Genomic DNA, 22,680 nt, shown 5'->3' on the forward strand with positions numbered 1-22,680 from the left:
TTTACTTTTTACTTCTTGTAAAGCACTTTGTAACTTTTTTGGAAAGGTGAATTTATTATTATTATACATCCAATATTTGTTGAGACATTTCACTTACAACCACAAATGTACCTCATGGTGGCGCTAGAGGAAAAGTCAAGGGAATCACCAAAGTCAGTAGGATGCAACATCTGGGAACCTGGAGTGTCTGTATAAAAAATTTGGTAGCAAACCATCCAGTAGATGTTGAGATATTTCACAAAATAAGTGAGACCTGCTGGTAGTCAGAGGTTCACCAAAGTCAGACGGATAATAGTGAGGCTAAATAAATAAATAAAACTGCTGCATACACTAGTGTTAGGAGTGATTCCTCTTTCTTCCTTTCCCTTTTCTAAACACTGGACTGGTTTTCATTGAGAAGATAACAAGGGGGTGTGGTTAAGCTGCGTGCGTGCAGTCACTGGAGTAACTTAATGACGTGATGAGGCTCAGCTGCGAAAGCGCGAAGTTGAATGAGTGATACGAGTCGAGTTAAAAACCAGAGACGTCCTTTTAGAATCGTTTTTGAGACATTACAGCTTCACACTTTTCCTGCTTGGACCCTTGTGTAAAACCAGCTCTGTTCTTCGGGGACCCATCCCCCAACCACCAAAAACTGAACTGAAACGCCAGACGGAGCTCGCCGCTCACGAGAGCAACGCCCAGCGCTGGCGAGGTCGAGTCGGAGGGACCTAATAACTGCTAGCCGGCCTGGGAACTCGGTAAGGTAACCCACCTCCCAGCTGTCTCTCTCTAATTTTGGAAACCAGTCCCTCTACCTCTGTGTCCTTCCATGTTTTCTCCTTTTCTACACCCTCCAGGTTAGGACTAAATCCCCCAGACTTGACTAGTCCATAACACTAGGGATGTGCAGAGGGCCCGGTATTTGTATTTGTATCTGTATTTGTTGAGGCAGCAAAATTATTTGTATCTGTATTTGTATTCGAATAAAAGTGGAAATAAGCTTAAAAGTCCTGTTTTTATTTTATTACATTTTTAATTTTAGAAAATTCAAGTGTTACAATAAGTATTCATGAATAAACTACCTTACAAAGGAGGTCCACACACCAGGTCTTGAACTGGAGTCTCCCAGATTATCGCCTCTTTGCAGACAGACTCTACCTATTTATACACCCATAACACAGAGACAGCACACCATGTAACATGTATGGAGGAACTTCAAAGGCGATAACTGCTTTGTACTTTTAATTTATTGCCTATTTTTTACAACCTAACTTTGTGGAAAGGAGAAGGAACAACAGGTTATGGAGAGTATCTTGAAAGCACTTTGCATGTGTCGGTAGCTCAGCTTTATCTCTGAGGAACACTCCCAACAAATACTTTTTAAAATATTTGTATGAAACAAATATTAGTATAAATCCCACTATTTGTGCTTTGCCGAATAATGTATTTGTATTCGGGCACACCCCTAGCATAAACAAACATCACAGTCCCTCCATAAAACTGTACAAGCAGTTTCATGTCGGTTCGGCTTATAAAAACATGACTACAGAGATTTCAACTGCCAGCGAACAGGCGCTCCTTATAAAAAGGTCTGAGAGGAGCTAATTTGATTGGCCAATGATTTACTCTGGCTCCACCACACCTACCAGCACTTGTGGCCATTATTAAATTCCCAAACATCTGCTGGTCATGTCCGAGTAGCAGAAAAGCACCAAGTAGCTGTTCTGCTTCTCTCTCTGTATGAAAACAGGGCGTTAATTGAGGCTGACTGCTGACTGTGGAAAGTGAACCGTTCGCTGTAATGTGTTATTGAAGTCTGGTCTGCAGTGTGCACGCCTGAAGATATTTCCACTACAGAGAAGCGCACTCATTATCTTTTGACAAGAACATTGTTAAGAAGAGGAAAGCATGACCTCTCCTTCTCGCCTCAGGTCTAACCAGGCTGCTGAAACAGTTGACACCTCCCGGATTGGCTGATGCTGCACATGATTGTAAGCGTATTTATTCTCATCTTAAAAAAGAACCCCAAAAAATGGATTCCTGACCTCATCGTTTCGCTCTTCACTCGCTCGTCAGTGTCTGAATAATCTTCAGTGTAGGTGCAAGGTGTAATAGGAGTGTGTCCGAGCATTAAACATCACACGAGATCAGACGGCAGCTGCTGAGTAAGAATATTTTAATGCCTCACTTACTTAACGGTTCACTGCCCTTCATCTTTCTCATCCCTTTCCCTCTGTTTCCTCCCTGAAAAATGTCCCATCCCCAACGCATGCAAATGTCAGGGGTGGCTGTCATTGCGGCATGTGGCGTGCTGACAGATTGATGTCTGCGTGTGTGCATGTCAATGTGAGTGTGTGTGTGTGTGTTATCCGTTGTGTGGTGACTCACGAGGCTGCAAGTGTCTGCCATTTCAGAGCATTTCCTTTTTTTTTACTGACCCCCACCTTTCTCTCTCTCTCTCTCTGAACCCTTCAAGGCAAACACACACACACACACACACACACACACACACACACACACACATACATACATACACACACACACACACTGTCATTATGAATCAGATCACTGCAGCTGTGAAGTGAAATTACAAATTAGTAGAATGTGAAAAAACATGAAAATAAAGGAATGTGCATTTTGATTCATCAAATAACTCACTTAAAGGGGACGTATCATGCACATTTCCAGGTCTGGTATGTTTATATTCTTGGGCTCTACTGGAATATCTTTGCATGATTTATAGTTAAAAACTCCTTATTTATCTTCTACTGGTCCTTTATGCAGCCCCTCAGTTCAGCCTCTGTCTGAAACAGGCCGTTTTAGCTCCTGTCTCTCTGGCTAAGCTAACTGTTTCCTAGCTGTAGCTTTATATATAACATATTATGACACACAGATATAAGAATGATATCGATCGTATCATCTAATTTCCTGCTTGAAAACGGATATGCTTCAAATGATTCCTTTAAGGTATTAAAAGTAGAAGTACTCATCATGCAGAATGGCCTCTGTCAGTGTTATATTATCATATAAATCAATATTACTGATGCATTAATGGGAAAGTAGTACTTTACTGTTGTAGCAGGTCAAGATGGAGCTAATTTAAAGTATTTTATACACTGGTGGGTAGTTAAATCTACAGCAGTGCATCACATTTTATATACTGATGCTAGGTTTTGTTAAGTTATAGTTAAAATATAGCATAAAAGTAGTATAAAATGGAAATACTCAAGTACGGCACAAGTACTTATATATTATATATTTTAAATTAATCACACAAATAAATATTTCTTAGTGACATTTAATGAGTTCAACACTGTAATTTTTATATAATATATCATCTTGGCCATAAGTTAGAGTCAGGGTCAGTTGCTGTTTCTCTCCCTCACAGTCACGTGCACACACACACACACACACACACACAAACACTCACGCACAGAGACACGCGGTATGAATTGGGTATTGACCTGAGCAGTCGTTGCCTTACAGGAGATCAATGTTCACTGGAGCTCTGCAGCAGGACATGACACTCCCATCTGACTCTCAATGTCATCCGCTGAAGAGCACAGACACCGCTTACACATGACAGCACATCAATATTAGCCCTCTTTTCACCCCATTGTTTACTACCAGCACCGCCGACGCTCTCTCATTGATTCTGTTCAAGTATGTTATGGTCTTTTTTTTTTTTTTTCCTGTGGGTGGCAATAAAAAGGATGATGAGATTAAATAATGATTAGAAACATCGGCTGCAGTAAAGCTGGCTTTTTTTTTTTTTTTTATCAGACCGCTGTGGTGACAAGAGAGTTGAGCTGCGAGAGCTGAGACTCGGTGATAACTGTGAGAACGAGATCAAAGATAAACTTTTTTTTTAACTGGTCACGGTTTACATCAGAGTGAAGTAGAAGGACCTCTGACAAACCAAGTCTTACCTGAGAAAAGATAAGATAAACTACAAGTTGCTCTTTAAGATGTACCTCAGTTTTTCTGTTTTGTAGTATGAAATAAAGTCAAATTTTCAAAAACTCTGCATATTATTAGATGTAAATATGTTCCTATGGATGTCAGTTATCACAGATTTTTGCTCTCATTGTGCTGTAATGTTCTTGTTCCAGTCCAGTGTGGTCTTAAATTTTGCCTTATCACACCGATAATCACAGTTATTCCTCTTTGTATCATTCGATATTGACTGTAGCACTATATGAAATACTACTGATGCTACTGAAGATGATGTGGTTTCCTGCAAGCATCACTTAAGAAGGCTGAACTCCTCCTCTGTGACCTACAACCAAGGACACGCGTCGCCACATGAAGCTTGGTTTGATTTACACTTGTTTTATGAGGAGGGAGTTGACTGAGGGGCGGAACGACCTCCGAGGAGCAGAGGTACTTACATGTATGTGTACCGTGTGTGTGTGTGTGTGTGTTGAGAGATTATAGGTCATAACTTGAACTGGGTGTTAACTACTCCACGATGATGGAGAGGAATGACGGGGCCATTTTCATCTAACCACTTCCACTGGTCCAAAGCTATTATTGAGAATCAATGCAGGGGAAAAATTAAATTTGAGATATCTCATTTAACTTTTACAACGATGGTGATGATTAAAGATCTTTTTTTTTTTAAAAATATGTAGATTGTCAGAGGATTTTGTTTTTCCATGTCATCGAACAGCAAAGATCAAAGTAGAATATTTTTAAGAGCAAGGTGCTGTTCTGTAATGTTCGCTCCTCTGTTAACTGTCATATTATCAATGTGTTTGACAGTCTGTCTTTATTACTGCTTGTCTCTCTGTTTTTCTGCCTGTCTCTCCCTGGAGGCACCTTTAGACTCTGCAACAACAACAATCATGTAAGTCTATTGCACGCCATACTGTGCAAGAAGCCTATAATAATATCTTGGTCGCAATCATAAGCATGTATATAAAGATGGACGTAGCGAGTAGGGATGTGCAGAGGGCCCAGTATTTGTATTTGTATCTGTATTTGTTGAGGCAGCAAAATTATTTGTATTTGTATTCGAATAAAAGTGGAAAGAGGCATAAAAATCCTGTTTTTGTTTTTATTACGCTTTTAATTTTAGAAAATGAAAGTGTTACAATAAGTGTTCATGAAGTGTTCCCTTGGGAGCACTTCATTTGTGTCAGTAGCTCAGCTTTATCCCTGGGGAACATCCCCAACTCCAGGACTGATGTCCAAATTAGGAAATGTGAGTCATGTAGCAGGTGGATGTGACTCCCCTCGTTGAGACCTGCTGATAGACAGAGCAGAGAGACACTGAGATAGTGATGTAACCAACCTGTGTGCTGGTATTTAACGTGATTTTTTTTCTTCCTGAAAACAAATAATTTTTAAAATATTTGTATGAAACAAATATTCGTAAAAAGAACACTATTTGTGCTTTGCTGAATAACGTATTTGTTAGCCGTTTTGAAGCCCAGAGTTGCATCTTTTCCATTTGGAGCAAGAAGCTTCTAGATAAGGAGTGTTGGGTGTTGCCTTTCACACTCCTGAAACACGCCCTGCTACCTCAAACCCAAGCTAAAGCTAGCTTACTGCGAACACCAAGCAGTGCACACTTGGGCTAACATTAGCCACTATAGCTAAATGATGCTAACAGGGCAGGTATCGTAATCAAGCAAAATTAAACTCTGTGAAATATTGCAACAATAGTGCAAGTCCCGGAGCCGAGGAGAGCAGCAGGTGAGCCAACTGTCAGCCTTCAAATCTTATTAATGGAGAAATGCCGCCAGCATATTTATTAGAGGACCTGAATTTAGAGATTGAGACCATAATAACTCATTGAAAACAATGACTGACTTAGTATTTCTAGAGAGAAGTTGAGGCTTTGTGAATATGAGTCAGTTGGAGCAGCTAGCAGCCGTCGGTGGCGCTTCAAGGTACTTCCACACCAGCTTCAATTAGTTGTTGCTGCTTGTTCACAATCTGTAATCTGTACTATATCAGATTGAGGTTGTCAGATTGTGACGTGAATCTTAGCGCTATGACGTAAATATAGAAAAACAACATGTATGAGGACAGAGACACGTCATCAACTTGCGTCATCCATCTGCAGCTCCGACGTGTGTTTACCCCCCTAAACTTTATTAAAAAAAACAGCACACATGAAATGTCACATCAGCCAGTGTATTCTGCGTCATTTCATGTTGTATTCTGACTTGTTAGTCGTGCGTCATAGCAGCAGTCACATCGTGAGAATTTGGTCTTAAATTTCTGACGCGATCAGAGTTTTGCCTCAGGTTGTTTTTGCTCACCAAAGCTCCAAATTAGTCATAGGTGGATGAGTCTCACAGGGGGTATCGTAGGACACCGTTTTGGATTGACGACCAAAGATGTCACCAGTTTTCTCTCACGACTGTCAACTTTCATATCAGAAAGCCGACTCAGCCTGTCTGTCTCCCGGCAGCTGGCGAGCACAGCAAAGTAGGTCTTCTGTAATCAAGACTTTCACCAACCTGTTATTAACATTAATACAAATTGACATGCAAAGAAAGTGCACATACACACACGCTGTCCCCCACTCTGTCACACACACACACACACACACACACATAAAGAGCACACACGTGAACGCAGACTGTGCGTGCAGGGAGAGCTGTCACACACGGTCAGTGGCACAGAGAAAGGCATTGCAAATTGACGTGAAGTAAAAGGAAACCAAGGCATTTTAGCTCTGTGAGACTATGTGGGCTGAATAAGAGCTGCAGGGCCACACACACACACACACACAAACACACACACACAAGTAATTTATGTCAGCACACAAGCAAACACACACTGTGTGAGGAAGTGTGTAAGCGCCGCAGGGAGGAAAGCTGACAGATTGCGTCATTCTGTGTTTCCTTTGATGCCGAGAGGCCTCCCTACTTATGACTGATTTTACCTCTCCTTTCTTTTTTTTAAATTTCATATTCATATTTTAGGTGCACAAGAAAAATGTGCTTACTCTTAATAAAAACAGGCATTTACATAGTAGAAGCTCCATTGAATAATTTATCTAACGATTAGATAGTAATTATTCAGCAAGGAAAGACAGAGAAGCTTTTCAGATAATGATCATCTCAAGTTAAAGGATCATTTCAGTGTCTCGGTCAAACGTTGTGGAAAGTAACTAAGTTCATTTACTCAAGTACTGTACTTAAGTACAATTTTAAGGTACTTGTACTTTACTTAGTAAATTATTTCCATTTTATGCTGCTTGATACTTCTACACTACTACAATTCAGAGGTGAATGTTGTACTTTTTAGTCCACTACAGTTATTTTACAGCTTGGTTTAGTTTCAGACTAAAGTTTTACATAAAATAACATAATGATGAGTTTATAAATTATGCTGCATTGTTAAAGATTAAACCAGTGGTTCCCAAATGTTTTACAAAAAAAAATAGATAACATTTTGAGGCCAAAAGAGGTAAAACTCTATAATATTTCACAAAAAAATGATTAAAGAAAAAGATTAAAGAAAAGTTCTGAAAAATTCATCCAAATTTTTGTAACAGAACTTTGCTTTTTCTTCTCTCCTACCTAATCTACCATCTCAAGACCCCTCAGATTAATCTTATGACCCTTATGAAGTAAATTTAGCTGGTAATACTTCTATACTTTTACTTAAATGCAGGACTCTTACTTGTAATGAAGTATTTTTGCATTGTGTTATTGATACTTTTACTTATGTAAAGGATCTGAGTAGTTCTTCTACCACTGGACAGACTTAAACTCCTTGTATACTTAAACATACTTTGCCAATAAAGCATTTCTACAGTATCTGCTGGAACTTTCCAAAAATGTTGGAAATACAAACAAACAACCCATAGGTGAACCCATAAAGAAAAAAAAAATGACATCGGGCAAGTGTAAAGAAACAAAACCTATGATTTATTCTGACAGACAAAGGTTTCAGCTCAGCTGTGGTCCTCAAGGCAGTGAACAAATAGGTCCAGCGCCATCTTTGTTTTGGATGGTTTGAACTGACATTAATGGAAGAGACCTTTGTCTGATCCAAGCCTTTCTGTGTTCTTTATACCATTCATTTGCCTGTATTTGTGCACACATTGAGCATATTAAATTCTCTCATTTTTTTTGCATCTCTTAGCTTCCTTTTTTTCTGCATATTTTCGACTGACCTGCTTGTGAAGCCTTTTTACATTGTCTCACCGAATAAATCATGTTTTTTGCTTCTTTACATCGACCTGACATCCTTTTTTTCCCCTCACTCTATAGGTCACCAAGAAGATTATCCACCATCCTATGTAATAAATTTTATGTCTGAGCTCCAGGAGATAGTGATGCAGAAATGTAATATGAAAAAATACCAGTCCTGGATCAGGGCTATTGCAAAGTCTGACAGATTATCTGATGAACCACCTTAGTGATGGGAATTATGGCTCATCTTTCTTTTTTCTAACCAGTAACCTCTAAGTTACCCTGGATATCAGCTGGATGCAGCTCCATCCCATCTTCAGCAGGACATGTGTCTAATATTTTGTGGATATTTTTTGTTTTTTTTACAATATTGAATACACGTTTGCGTTGACTCATTGATGAACGCCACTGCTCATGCAAGGGAATGCGGTTTGTTTTACAGATCTTTATTGACACAAAGTCAAGAGTTTGTGATATGTAGCACAACAAGCTAAAGAAGCTCTGTAAACAGATCTGCCTTCCTGCACATGCTCAATGGTGTCGGCCTTACACAGAACTACTCTCTGGAGACTGAAAATGTGATAACTGTTATTAGTCTTTGGAGCTGTTTCTAAACAAACTAACATGACCAAACTCTTCATAATGAGGGAACATGTCATTGACGTGTTTTTAATAGTTTTTGGACAACAACGGAGGTCTACGGCACAGAGGAATAAGATATATCAGGCTTTGGATACACATACAATACTTGTTAGTCGATCAGCTCATTGTTGGTTTGGATCCAAACATGAGATTTGTTGACAATCAGAAAAAATCGGCACCTTTATCCTTTAAAGAAGTAGTCATTTTAACCCAAATCTTTCCCTAAATCTAATCACTAATCTAATCTAACTTTGTGTGTCAAAACCTGACCAAGTCTTAACCATAGTGTTATCCTAAAACATATTTATTTCAATGACATGTTTTGTTGTAATAGTTGATAACCTAAGACCAAACCCCAACAACTAAGGACAGGAGAAGCACACAGAATTAAACTGTTTAATGAGAAAACAAACTTCGCCACAAGGCAGGAACTATCCTTCAAAAGATTCATAGAAAGAATCAATGTACAAATACGTTCTTTTACACTTTTAAGTCATTCATCCTGAGCTGTTGGATCCCTCATTGGACTTCAAATGAGGTAAGTCATCTCAGGAAACCCAGTTCAAACAACCTCATCTACTACAACTGCAAAATCCCTGTTATTTACGGTACACATAACATTCCCCAATGAGTCCAAACACTCCCATCTGAATTAGACTGGAACATCTCTACACACATTTATTCAACACACTCATGCAACTTCCCTCCTTTTCATTACCCATTCCCTTCCTCACACAGCTGACAGATTTCATCCAAGCATCAATCCTCCATTATCATCGCCTTCAATCTGCACACAAGCTTTATCCATTCATTCTTTCACCCATTCATCATCATCCATCTATCCGGTCTCACCTCCACTACACTCCTCCACTGAGGCTCGTCAAACTAGTGAGGAAGCAGCTTATGGAGCTTAGTTCTGCAAAGAAGCATCACCACCTACTTTATCCCCTGTCTGATGACTCTCTGGGGATGGTTAACCTTCGCATATACACACACATACATGCAAACCATTTGCTGATGACTCCTGGGTAAAGCCAAGCGTAGATATAAGAGTAATCTGTTCTTCAAATCCCAACATGGGTGGCTGAAAGCTTTGACGTCACATAATTTTCTAGAAAATCCTTCACCGACTCTGTGTAGCGGAGGAGGTGGCAGGACAACAAAACATGGGTGTGAAAGATGGGTTTAAGAAAACATCAAACACAAGGAGGCTGACGGATGACAGGAGGACGGATACGGTGCTGTCACTCATATGAGTGCATTTTTAGCCACGCTACTGTTGCAATGTGGCTTTATAGATGGCGATGTCAGAAGGTTGGTGCACCAATTTGGTCCAGACTGAAATATCTCAACAACTACTGGATGTTTTTTCCTGACACAAACATTCATAGAATCCAGAGGATGAATCCTAGTACATGATCCTCTGACTCTTTGTCCAGTGTCACCATGAGGTTGACATTATTTGGTTTTGAGTGATATCTCTCAACAACTATTGGATGGATTGACATGAAATTTGGTTCAGACATGCATGGTGCCTTGAAGAAGAAACCTACTGACATTTGTGATACCCTAACCTTTCACTTAGAAAAAAATGGAGGCAACAATTTAGTCATCATATCGTTGATAAATTGTTGTTTTTTTGTCAGGTCACCAATGGGAATACTCCATACAGCCGCCATACCTTACTGGACATTTGATATTCTTGGACTTTTGGTTTAAACTGAACTCGACCCCAAGAGGGGACATCAGCATGGCCGACCGGAAGTCGAGAATTGCCATAAAATTTGGTTCAGACATGAATTGCAATAACTTTAGTGATCCTGTAACATTTCTCTTGCACCACCAACAGGTCAAAATGTTCACTTATCCAGTGAAATATCTCCACATCTATTATACAGATTCGCACCAAAATTTGGTAAACCGACATTCATGATCCACAGAGGATGACTCCTACTGACTTTGGTGACCCCCTTAACCTTTCCTCTAGTGTTACCATTAGGTTGATATTTTTGGTTTTTAAATGAATTGTTTGCTGGACTGGATTGCTTTGAAATTTGGTACACATATTAATGTCCCTCACAGGATAAAACTGAATAACTATGGTAATCCTCTGACTTTTGATCTAGCACCTCCATGTGTTCAAAATTTTAATTTCCAATACTTTATGACATTCCCATCAGCCTCAGCTGTACTTTGTCATTAGTGGTAATTAGCAAATGTTAGCATGCTAAGTTGCTAAATGGATGTCTCTAATCATCTGCAGGATTTTTTTAAAACCAAAAGCAAATAATTGTTAAAAAGAAGAATACAAGTAACAACAGATGTAATTAGCAGCTTGTCGTGTGTACAGTATGTTTGCTGCGGCCATCTGCATGTGTTGCTCTGCATGACAAGTTCAATACGAGAGCAAACATCCATATGGTAAGTGGTGAGTGGAAATCACAGCTTCTCCGTATCTCTGTGCGTGTGTGAATACACCAGAGGCAGCAGTGAAGCCACTAAACTGAGCCAAACAGAACGCAAACCTCAGGCTTATTGTCTATCTCTGTCTCTTTCTGTCTACTGTATCTGTCTCTCTCATTCCTCTGTGTGTGTGTGTGAGAGAGAGAGAGAGACTGCAGATCGAGGCAGTTTGTGAATCGTCTGACTTCAACACCGAGGAGGTTGGCTGCAGGATTAGAGCAGGACAGAGATAGAATAATGACAATGTACAAAATGTCAATGCAGTCTTTACGGCATGTTTCCGCTGCTCCCAAGAGACCAACAAAATTAAAGTCCCCTTCCAGTCAAAACATGTGTTTTGCTCGTTATTCTCTTCAGTGTGCAGAATGATGTATGTGCAGAGTTTGTTTTCACATTCATCTGCTGAAGGAGGAAAGTTTCTCTGTGCTCACCATAAAATCTCAGTTTAACACGTGTAGCTATGAGAATGATTTGTGATATCACAACTACTTTGGAGCCAGTCATGGTCCAGTATGCAACATATAAACTCTGGATAACGTATATAATCAGGTCCTGACATGGCACACATCAGGAGATTGTCCATGTCAGACGCGTTCTCACTTACTGGAAATACTACGTTTCGTTTAGGGGTGAGGGGTGGTGCCTGGGTAGAGCGAGCAGGAGGCAGGACATGACCCAAGAAGTACGTGCGGTCACATATCTGGTCCATAATTTGGTCATAAACAACTGAGTCTCTTGCTGTTCCTTGAATTAGTCCGACAATTTTGGCGTCAGCCTTTACCGACAGAAGTTCCCGAATCTCGTTGTCACTCTTGGTGTAAATGACCCTTCTTCTTCACCCCTGGATATTTGTATTTTTGCGCGCCAGTCGCATGATAGAAACGGCACCAACACGCCCACTCGATCGCTGTGAATTCTCCGGAAAATGACCGGCTCAGTCAGACATTATGGACTTTGTAGTAGAGAGCTGGAAGGGTGAAGTTTGTTTCATGTCTGGTCCAACTGATTTGGACATTTGCGTTCACACATACAGCTCCTCAGGATAACTTCAGGGCTGCAGTGCATGTGTGAAACGAACTTTACACAAGTGTGATGTGGAACCTTAAAACACTGAGAATGGACTTCACAGTGAAGCAGGAAACATCTTGTGTACAGCAGCAAAACTTTTGAAATGAATAACACTTACATATTCAGAGATTATTTTCAATGAAGGAGGAGGAGTAGATGTAAATTAAAGATTTATTAAGGAGCTTATTAAAGTTTTTTGTGGAAAAAAAACTTAAGGGCCCCCCTCCCAAGGAACCCACTCTGTTCTGATTGGCCAGTTTCTGGATTTGGAGGCCATGTAAACAAACAGTAGTAGTCAGATTTTACTTCTTTTTCTCGTTCTTCACTTGAAATATAAACCTTCAAACTCAAACTAAACTCAAATACATCTTTACATGTTGGAGCCCAAATCTGATCCAAACTATGAGAGTGGACAATGTGTGAAACACTCCACAGCTACAGTAGATACTACTAGAAGTAAATACAGTTTAGGTTTTATGTTATTTGGGTGAACAGGGCCTTTAGTGCAGATGACGTGAGTTACATGAATTCCTTCAAATGTGTTTTCACCTGACTCTTCATTGGTTCAATAATAACATTATTACTTTGTATAGGAATTTGTAAACAAAGGCTCATAGATATATTGTTATATTATAATATTACTATGTTGATTACATGCAGACAACTAAAGGCGCTACAAATCTAAAGTGCTAAATTTAATTTTGTTTTCTTGTGAGTGTCTGAATGGTCACTATGCCCCAAATTAGGAGCTTAAACTATAACAAACCAAATACAAATGCAAACAACACAAACACATGTTGTATTGTTTAAGGCAATAAAAGGCAGCTTTATATTGTTGGCATGTTTTATATGGGCACCTGTCCAGTTCAAGTGTGTGAAATTACCTCTTCAATCATAAAACTGGGGTCAAGTCCGTTCGGACCTAATCCATTTAAGCAATCAATTGAAATTCATGAATTTCCCATTTCCCATTACTTCCAGTGAGAAGTGTTCCACGTGAGCTCATTCACTGGAGCGTTTAGCAATTTGGACGGTTGAGATGTACAGTAATTGACTTTCCTCCTCCTCAGTTGTGCAGCTGAGGCATTATCGTTTCCAGCACTCGGGAATTCTCACAACACAGCAGGAGCAGCAGATGTGATGCACGAATCCACAGTGGCCAGAAGTGTTTGATTAGCAGTGTATCATGGGCGCACTGGAATTGTTTACAGCCAGGAAGGATGTGTCAGAGAAACAGAGCCGTAAACAGAAAAACCGCTATGACACTTTTATATGCTGCTATGTGTGGATTTCTCTCCTGCATGGCCTGAGTTGCCCGTCGGGGGCCTCGGGGGAAAACATGTCTGACAAACACAACCACCACCAATCTGTGGATCAACCATTCATAGACTGTGACATCCCCTCATATGCAGAAATGTCTGCTATATTTGCCTCCTGAGACATAGACATTCAGTCAGGGGTCCAGAAGTCAGACTAGACGCTTTGTTGCTGTGTTTTTACAAGTCAAGCGTCTTTCTGACTCTGACTGTAATCAGTGTGAAAAGGACATCAGTGCTGTTTTAGTAATTTTACATCTACTCTACAGTTTTTTATGTGTTTTCCCACAAACATTCACTAATAAATATCATCTCAAACAACAACACTATCTTTAGACAATAGCTTTGATATTGGACGATACTGTAAAACCCCAAAATACGTTTAATGACGTTTTCTTTTACTTGCAGTACCAAAGCTTTCGACAAGCATGGCAACTATGATAGCTCTGGTTGGGGAAAGATTGTGGTTTTGGCAAATAAACTATGGTTAAGGCATGGTTAGGGGATGTTAGACAACTTAAACAGCTGGGTAAAGTTAGGGTTTGGTTGAAGTGGTTCTCCAGTGATTTAGTATTGTATGTCCATGAAGCTGGGGGACTTGCAAGAGACGGATTTAAAAAAAAAACATGTCTACATGTCTAAATCAATGCAGCAGTATGGAGAAGTGTCAAGGAGAAAACACCCCCACAACAATTAAATTTAATCTTCTGTGCTCTTGATTTGGCATAACTTCTCAGCCTCATGTCTTTAGTCTTGTCGTGTGTGTACACTTCACAGTCTCACTGTGGTTCACTTGGATTTAATACAGTTTTTCTTGGACTGAGATATGAGGATATACTTGGTGTTTTGGCTGTTAAAGACAACATTGTGTCACAAGACAGTTGCACCGTAAAAAATATTGATGATACTGCGCATGTCATCCCGTTCATAAAAGCTCAACTTCTTCTTCATTGTCTTTGTCAAACAAAATTGACTGAAAGTGCCAAACCAAAGGTTTTTGCTGCCATCTAGAAGGAAAAAGGCAAAATAATGTGAATATGAAATATAATATGAAATTAAAAGGAGAGCACAAATCATAAAAAAAAACATCTCCATGACATCTCTCAGGTTCCCAGTACAGAGATTGCACAGATTGTTTTAAAATTTTAGTTCCTGGTATGAGTCAAGCTCCCGAAACACTTCTTTCCTACATTTCCCATGATGCAACTCGCTGATGCAACAGCATTAGACCCTCCCTGCCTGAGAAATACCTGCGTCTCTTAAACTCCACATTCCCAGGTTGTAACACTCGGTTTCTGTTATAAAGTTGAAGTAATCATCGGGGTTACTTTACTGAAACTTTACAAAACTCCTCATGAAGACATTTCACATCTGTTTTCACAGGCTGAGCTGTATTCCTTGTGACGAAAAAACTGATCTTCATTTGTAAAAACAGTGCAGTGTCCCTTTATTGTAAGGCATATTTTTGGAAAGATTGTAGTTACAGTTAATAAAAAAATCTGTGAGAGGATGCGAATGAATGTCTGGTGCACTACACATCCATCTGTCATCTACTACTTCCACAGCTCTACTTTCAGCTTTGCTCACATAAGGGCAAAATATATTCCTGCATTTGTTCCTGGATTCCTAATTCCCAGGATACTTGACTATCCTAGGAGTATGTGTTTTTATAATTTGGGTGAACTTTAACTTTAGTTTACTTTCAGGTAATGGTTAATTAACCTCATATTGACAGCAGATATCTCATCACTAAGATGTCTAAAAGCAGCACTTAAGACAATTACATCTTGACTGCAAACATCTCAAAAAGCACTGATGCAAGAAGAAAATAAAAACCTACAGCAAGAAGTATTTCCCCTGAGTTCAGCAAGCGGGGAGTGTTGAGTTGGCGTGAACCGTTTCTGTTCAAGCACATTAGCCACATCAGTCAGCAACCTGTATAATCCACCACCACCCACCACACACAAACTGTAGTCAATACGGCTGATTGGGGGTCAAAAGGGGCATTCAGTAGGGATTACAGGGAGCATGGGAAAGAAGAGGAGGCTCGATAAACTTGACTGTGGCTGGGGATGATAGACCGAATAAAAAAAGTGAGTGTTATAGTATTGCAAATTGATTTCACACACACACACACTAAATCCATGCCTCAATTCTTCCTCCTCTCTCCTCGTCCCTTCCTTTGTAGCTTCACTGCTGCCACTAAACGTTAGGCAGTCAGCTTTGTGTAAGGATGGCTTCTCTGGAGATGACCAGTGACTAAAACAAAGAGACGACAGAACGCCTCTTCATCTCTGCTGCACACATTTCACTGTCCACTTTGTGAAAGACTGTATTTCCTGATAGCTTTTGTATTTTATTTTATTAAGAAATAGTCCGACCTTTAGGGAAACAGCCTGCACTTATCGCTTTGTTGCCAAGTCAATACCACTCTCTTATATGTCTGTTAAATATGAAGCTACAAAGGAGACATTTAGCCTAGTTTAGCATAAAGGCTGGAAACAGGGAGAAACAGCCATCCTAGCTAGCCAGTAGAACTAGCTGTTTGTAAGTTCAAACTTTGCCTCGTTATAATGTCAGTGTTTACTGAGTGCAGTTTTACACATCACTAATTTAAAACCTAAATTATAAACTAGTTCTTAAGTAGAGATGAGCTGTCAGTAAATGTCTACAGCTACTAACTGCCAGGTGTAACTGTTGTGTTAGCTAGCTGAATTATCCATCTAACAAAAGTAACGTTAGCTTATGTTGTTGTTGCTATTATTTAAAGCTTCTTGCTTTTTTGTATGTATGTTTTTGTTTTTAACAGAGAAAATACACTAAACCTCAAATTACAAAACTTTATGCCAATGTCATTAGACTAAATGACCAAATAACGTTGGTTAGTTTAGCATAATCGGCTATTTCCCTCTCACTGTAAACAGCATGAATACTAATAATTCTTAAACACATATTTCTCCAGGTATTCAGATAGAAATAAAATAATGTCATATCTATATTCACAAAGTATTAACAATTAAGTTAATTTTATCTTTTGGCAACTAAAACTGTTGTTTTTGGAAGTTATGGTACAGTTCATGATGCTACAGTGACTTCATAGTTGGTTGCTTCTTATTTGACGGCACTACAGACGTGTCCTAGCAACTTGTTTCTACATTACTAAGTGTTTCCTAGATGAGACATTTCTTAAGTTTTAATGGTGCAACCTGATTCAGTAAATCACTAGTTTGAAACTAGTTAGTAGTAACTAAGAATTTAAGATGGACTTTACACCCAAACTTGTGATGGAGTTACAAACAGCCGCTGCAACACAGTCCTGCACCTCTAAATCTCACTAATTAACACGTTATATCATATTTGTTTATCTGTAACAAAATGCAAATGTGAAGTTAGTAAAAAAAAAACTTTTGTGCTTTCTTGCTGAGAGTTAGACCAGAAGATTAATGCCAATCTCATGTCAGTCCATTTCAAGGAGAGGGTTAGCCTAGCTTAGCATAAAGACTGGAAACAAGGGGAGACAGCTAGCCTGGCTAGCTCCTCTAAATCTCTCTAATTAACATGTTTTATTATCTCATTTGTTTAACTGTACAAAAACCAAAGTGTAAAAACAATGAGTTATGTTTTGGGGGGGAGTTATATGTTGCTGTTTTTACATTTTACGTGTTTTTTGTTTTTGGGTTTTTTTTTTCACAAATTAAGGCATTTTTTGGAAATTTGCTTTTTTGCTTGCTAAGTGTTAGATAAGAAGATCAATACCAGCTTTGTGTCTGTTCGTTAAATATGAAGCTACAAAGGACATGGTTAACTTAGCTTAGCATAAAGACTGGAAACAACTGCTAGCCTGGCTGCTTTCTGGGAGTTATGTGCAGCACATTTGTTGTTTTTACACTTTTACATGTTCTTTCTTTTTTGATTAAAGCAATTATTTGTCATTTTGCGACATACATGGATTTGCTTTCTTGCTAAGCGTTATATCAGAAGATTGATACCACTCTCATGTTTGTGCATTAAATATGGAACTATGAAGGAGATGGTTAGCTTAGCTTAGCATAAAGACTGGAAACAAGGGGAAAGAGCTAGCCTAGCTCTGTCCAAAGGTAACAAATCCACCTACTAGCTCAATAAAAACTGTAAAGCTCAACAATTAAAATCTTATATCTCAACATTATCAGATTTTAAAAAAATCTTTTATCTTCACCTTCCGCCATGATAAATGTGTATATACAAGCATGCTACTGTGTCCAGTCCATAGTGTGGTGTTAGGGTGGACCATTGTGTTGTGATGATGACTGACAAAGTAATTAATAAGCTGTTTGAATCATTCATTTATGAGTCATTTATCCCCGCTCACTGCTTTCTTTTCCTTTGTGTTCCTCCTCTGCCAGCTGCCAGTGCCTGAGGTAAATTGACAATGTAAATCGTAGTATACAATTCAGATCACATCAGCTATCTGTGAACACTGTATTTAAAAGAAATAAAACAAACATTGAATGTATCTCAAGAAATCACAATCAATCCTCCCTTTTTTGTGGTCACAAATCACATCAAAGTGTTTTTTAAATTTAAATAGTGAATTTGTTTGTATTATTTTACAGAAGACACAAGAGGTATTTGTGGAAATATCAGAAATGTTCCTTTTAATTAAACAGCTTATTATTAGGTAAGCTGCTATGAAGCAACCTGGAATGAAAAAGTTGAAACTAAAAGCCATGAGAGGTCATAATTAAAAAAAACAAAACAAACAGTTAAAACTCTTAAGCTTTTAAAATAAATAAAAACAGACTGTGTCGTCTTACCTTAGGCTTCCGAGCAGATGTGGTGTTGTTCTTTTTCTTTTCTGTCAGGATGAGAGCTGCTTCTCTGTGACACACAATGTTACGACAGCAGCTCTGTCTCAGCATCCAGCATCCTTTCCTGTACTCTCCTCCTCCTCCTCACTGCCAGCCTCCTCAACACACACTGTAGTAAAACCCTCGCTCCGCCTCCCTCCCTCCCTCCCTCCCTCCCTCTCTCTCTCTCTGTCGCTCTCTCTCTCTCTCTCTGTCGCTCTCTCTCTCTCTCTCTCTCTGTTTAACTAAATCCGTCCACTCTCATCTCATCAGCAGAAGAAGACTAAATGGGAATGCCACTTGGCTTGCCAATTGCTGGCAAGGCAAACTACAAGATGAAATGACTGAGGAATATTTTAAAGGCTGTAATGTTGTATACGTTGTAAACTTGCTCTTGATATCTGGGAAGTATTATATTCACACCAGCAACTCTAGTGTATTCAAAGACATTTTTAGCATATATGTAGACACCCTGAACTGTAGAACTATATCTATATATGGATAAACTGTCTCTAATATGAGCTAAACCCTCAAGAAACACCTTTATTTATTCTGTTTTATGTCATATCTCAATCAGATGGCTTTTATCCTGTATTTATGTATTTTTTGTTTCGTTATTTTACTACTGTAAAAAACTCTGGATAGATGTATTGATAAATCCTGTCTGTATTTTTGATGGATGCAAATATTTAAATATCCCCTTAACACATGTTTTAAAGGATATGTCTGGCAATTTTCTACATTATTCTTATTGCCAACAAATCTCATGTGCATAGCTAAACTCACTAACAAGTATTGTGTGTGTATCCACAGCCTGATATATATTATTCCTCTGTGCTGTAGACCTCTGTTGTTGTCCAAAAACTATTAAAAACACGTTAATGAGCCACACCGCTGCACTGGGTGACATGTTCCTTCATTATTAAGAGTTTGGTCACGTTAGTTTGTCTACACAGCGACAACAGCAATCACGTTTTTAGTCTCCAGAGAGTAGTTCTGTGTTGTTGTACGTATCTGCTGTACATATCACAATCTCTTGACTTTATTATATTTATTCTCCATTACATTTATCTGGCAGTTATAGTTACTTTTAAGATAAAGATTTTACATTAAAAAAACACATTATAATCTTATAAATAATAATAATTATTAGTCTTTATTAAACAAGGACTGTGCATAAAAAACATTAATCTCAAAATGAGAAGAGATGATTTATGCCAGATTTAGCTTTAAACTAATCTGCAGTCTCTGGATAGATACACATAAAATTAAAATACACTGTTAAAGATTTAAACCAGTGCTTTTCAACCTTTTTGAAATTGTGACCTCCCACAAAAAAGCAGAGTCTAATTGTGTCTCCTTGTCACGTTTCATGTGTCTATGAGCTGTCATCACTTTCACCAAAGAGAAAATTCTCCTCTAAACTTCCGAGATTGTTTCATTTAAACAGCTGTTTGAGGACAAAGAGGTTAAGTTGTCAAATATTTCACACAAAAAAGCAAAGATTAAAGAAAATGCCATAATATAAATGCAAATTTGTGCATCAGAACTTTGTTTTTCATCTTTCCCTCCCATTAATCATCTCATGATCCCTCAGATTTATCTGTTTTATATATAATACAGTATATTTACATGTAAAGTGATTTAATACCAGCTTGTTTTTTGTGCCTTTTATGTCTTCAAATGATATTTAAAATGAATTTTGCTGTTAATACTTCTGTACTAGTAAGATTTTGAATGCAGGACTTGTACATTGTTGTATTAGCACTTCTATTTAAAGGGTAAGTATAACAATTTTTGTAATTTTCTGTTATTTTTAAAATGTTATGATATCAGATGTCTGTGTTAAATGATCAAAGGTCCAAAACTTAAGGTGAGCGTATGTAAAAAGGCTTACAAATACAGCAGAAAATGTGAAAAATAAAACTGTAACACAATATATTTACATGTAAAGTGATTTAAAGCAACTTGTTTTTTGTGCCTTTTATGTCTTCAAATGATATCTAAAATTAATTTGCTGAAAATATGTCTGTACTACTGTACTAGTAAGATTTTGAATGCAGGATTCTTACATTGTTGTATTAGTACTTCTATTTAAAGGGTATTTGTCACATTTTTTGTAGTGTTTTGTTATTTTTATACTGTTATGATGTTGGATGTCGGTGTTAAACATAGTCAAAGGTCCAAAACTTGAGGTGAACGTATGTAAAAATGCTTACAAATACAGCAGAAAATGTGAAAAATAAAACTATAACACAGTACATTTACATGTGAAGTGCCATTTTCATCCTCAAATCACTGAGGATATTAATAATTCAATGTTTTTTAAGCTTATGTTATGATATCTTATTTAAATAAAGTTCTTTTACTGTAAATAAAAAATGTATTCACATATCAACAGACAGACTGCAGAGGGTTAATTCTGAATGCAGTTTTTACCTTGTTGTATTAGTACTTCTACTTAAGTAAAGGATCTTCTTCCACCCCTGACATCTTCTACGATCCCCAGTCAAACCATTACATTCCTGTTCTGTTATTGCTTGATAGATTAAAACCCGCTGCTGCATATTTAACTCTGTGTTTCTGACTGTACACATGTGCCGCACAAGACTCATATTCACGCACCATATGGGAATAAGTTACTTTCTAATAGATCTATTTTTGGTTCTTTATTTACCCTCAAGCAAAACAGCTGCACTTATTATGTGCAATACAATACAAATCCAATAGGCCTGCTGCACTGTGCAATTAGAGACCATAATGATTATGTAATTCTATTATTCAGCAAACGTAGCCAAGGGTTAACCTTAAGCCATTTTCTAGAGCTGGTCACTGGAGCAACAAAGCCTGTTACTGGCACACATGTGGGATGTGACACCGACATATGAAGGTATTGAAATAAACATCAGCATCTGGGGACACACTATGATTTATTGATTTGTAGTTAGTGTCCCTGAGGACCACTTTCTGCCCTCTGAAGGTTCAGCTCTAATTAAACAAATGCCAACCAGTAATTTAAAATGTGCTGTACTGGCCGGCCTGTTGTTGCCCTCTTGTGGCTCCTTTGTTGTAATGTCTAACAATTTGCCACTGGCTCCCCCCCCCCACGTCTGCTCTGTGTAGTTACGGTACATTGCACACTTAATTGTCCAAACATTTCAGAAGGCTATGAGATTTGCATGAAATTGAATGTTAACTCAACCTTGAAAAAGCACCAAAACAGCCTGTTTGCGAGCCAGACGATGTGAAGAGAAGAGTCAACAGTTTCCTCAACAGAACAGAGATTTGAGTTTGTGTTATATTAATTTAATTAATAGTTATGAATAAACAGTTTTAAAATATCAGGTTTAGTGAGGTTCAGGTGATTAACACATGTGTTAGATTGATCCTCACAGCATCCTCAAGGCCCAACGAACAGGAAGTGATGCAGGAAAATAACAAAATAAAATTAGAGCTGAAACAACAACAACAATAATATAATTATAATCTTTATTCATACAGCACTTTTAAAAACAGTTCGGAAGTGCTTTACATGGTTGAACCAGGATCACAATGAAGCAAGTAAAATCAGACAATTAAAAAAATACAAAATAAAATGTAATAAAATACACAATAATATAAGATAAAACCTTTTTTTATTAAATTAAAAAACATTTTTTTAAAAGTTGATTGACAGAAAATTAATCACCAGAAAATTGGACAATCATCATCATTTTTTTTCTAGCAAAAATGCTTTTTGTGTTTTATATTTTTTATATTGTATATACTGTTTTATATTGTGGTAAATTGAATATCTTTTTGTTGCACAATACAGTCGTCTAGAATACCTCACCTTGGACTCAGAGGAAATTTTTGACATTTTTCAGACAAAAAATTAATAAAGAAATATTTGACAGCTTTAGTTACTTTTCAGATGAAGATTTGACTCAATGGATAATATAAGAAGCTTTTAAAATACAACACATTGTTAAAGATGAAACCAGTGGTTTCCAACCTTTTTGGCTTTTGACGTCTTACAAAAAGCAGTGTGTAGTCGGGGTCACATTTCACATGTCTATGAGTTGTTAACAGCTCCACCAAATAGTGATTTTTCCCTCTAAACTTCTCACATGCTTTCATTTCAATAAATGTTCAAATGATCCAATATTTCAGCAAAAATCAAAGATTAGAGAAAAAGTCCAAAAACTGAAAACAGATTTGTGTATCAGAACTTTGTTTTTT

The 22,680-nt window shown here is 38.0% G+C and overlaps 1 protein-coding gene across 1 annotated transcript in view; it reads right to left on the reverse strand.

Annotated features, from left to right (window-relative positions):
• The window catches only part of rph3aa (rabphilin 3A homolog (mouse), a), a 41,394-nt gene extending 22,773 nt beyond the window's left edge, over positions 1 to 18,621 (reverse strand). The window contains exon 1 of the mRNA XM_067574769.1: positions 18,427 to 18,621. The gene's annotated coding sequence lies outside the window, so the exon portion shown is untranslated. The remainder of the gene's footprint in view (positions 1 to 18,426) is intronic.
• Positions 18,622 to 22,680: the final 4,059 nt, after the last annotated feature.

Source organism: Thunnus thynnus, chromosome 19, assembly GCF_963924715.1.
Source record: "Thunnus thynnus chromosome 19, fThuThy2.1, whole genome shotgun sequence".
Classification (NCBI taxonomy): Eukaryota; Metazoa; Chordata; class Actinopteri; order Scombriformes; family Scombridae; genus Thunnus; species Thunnus thynnus.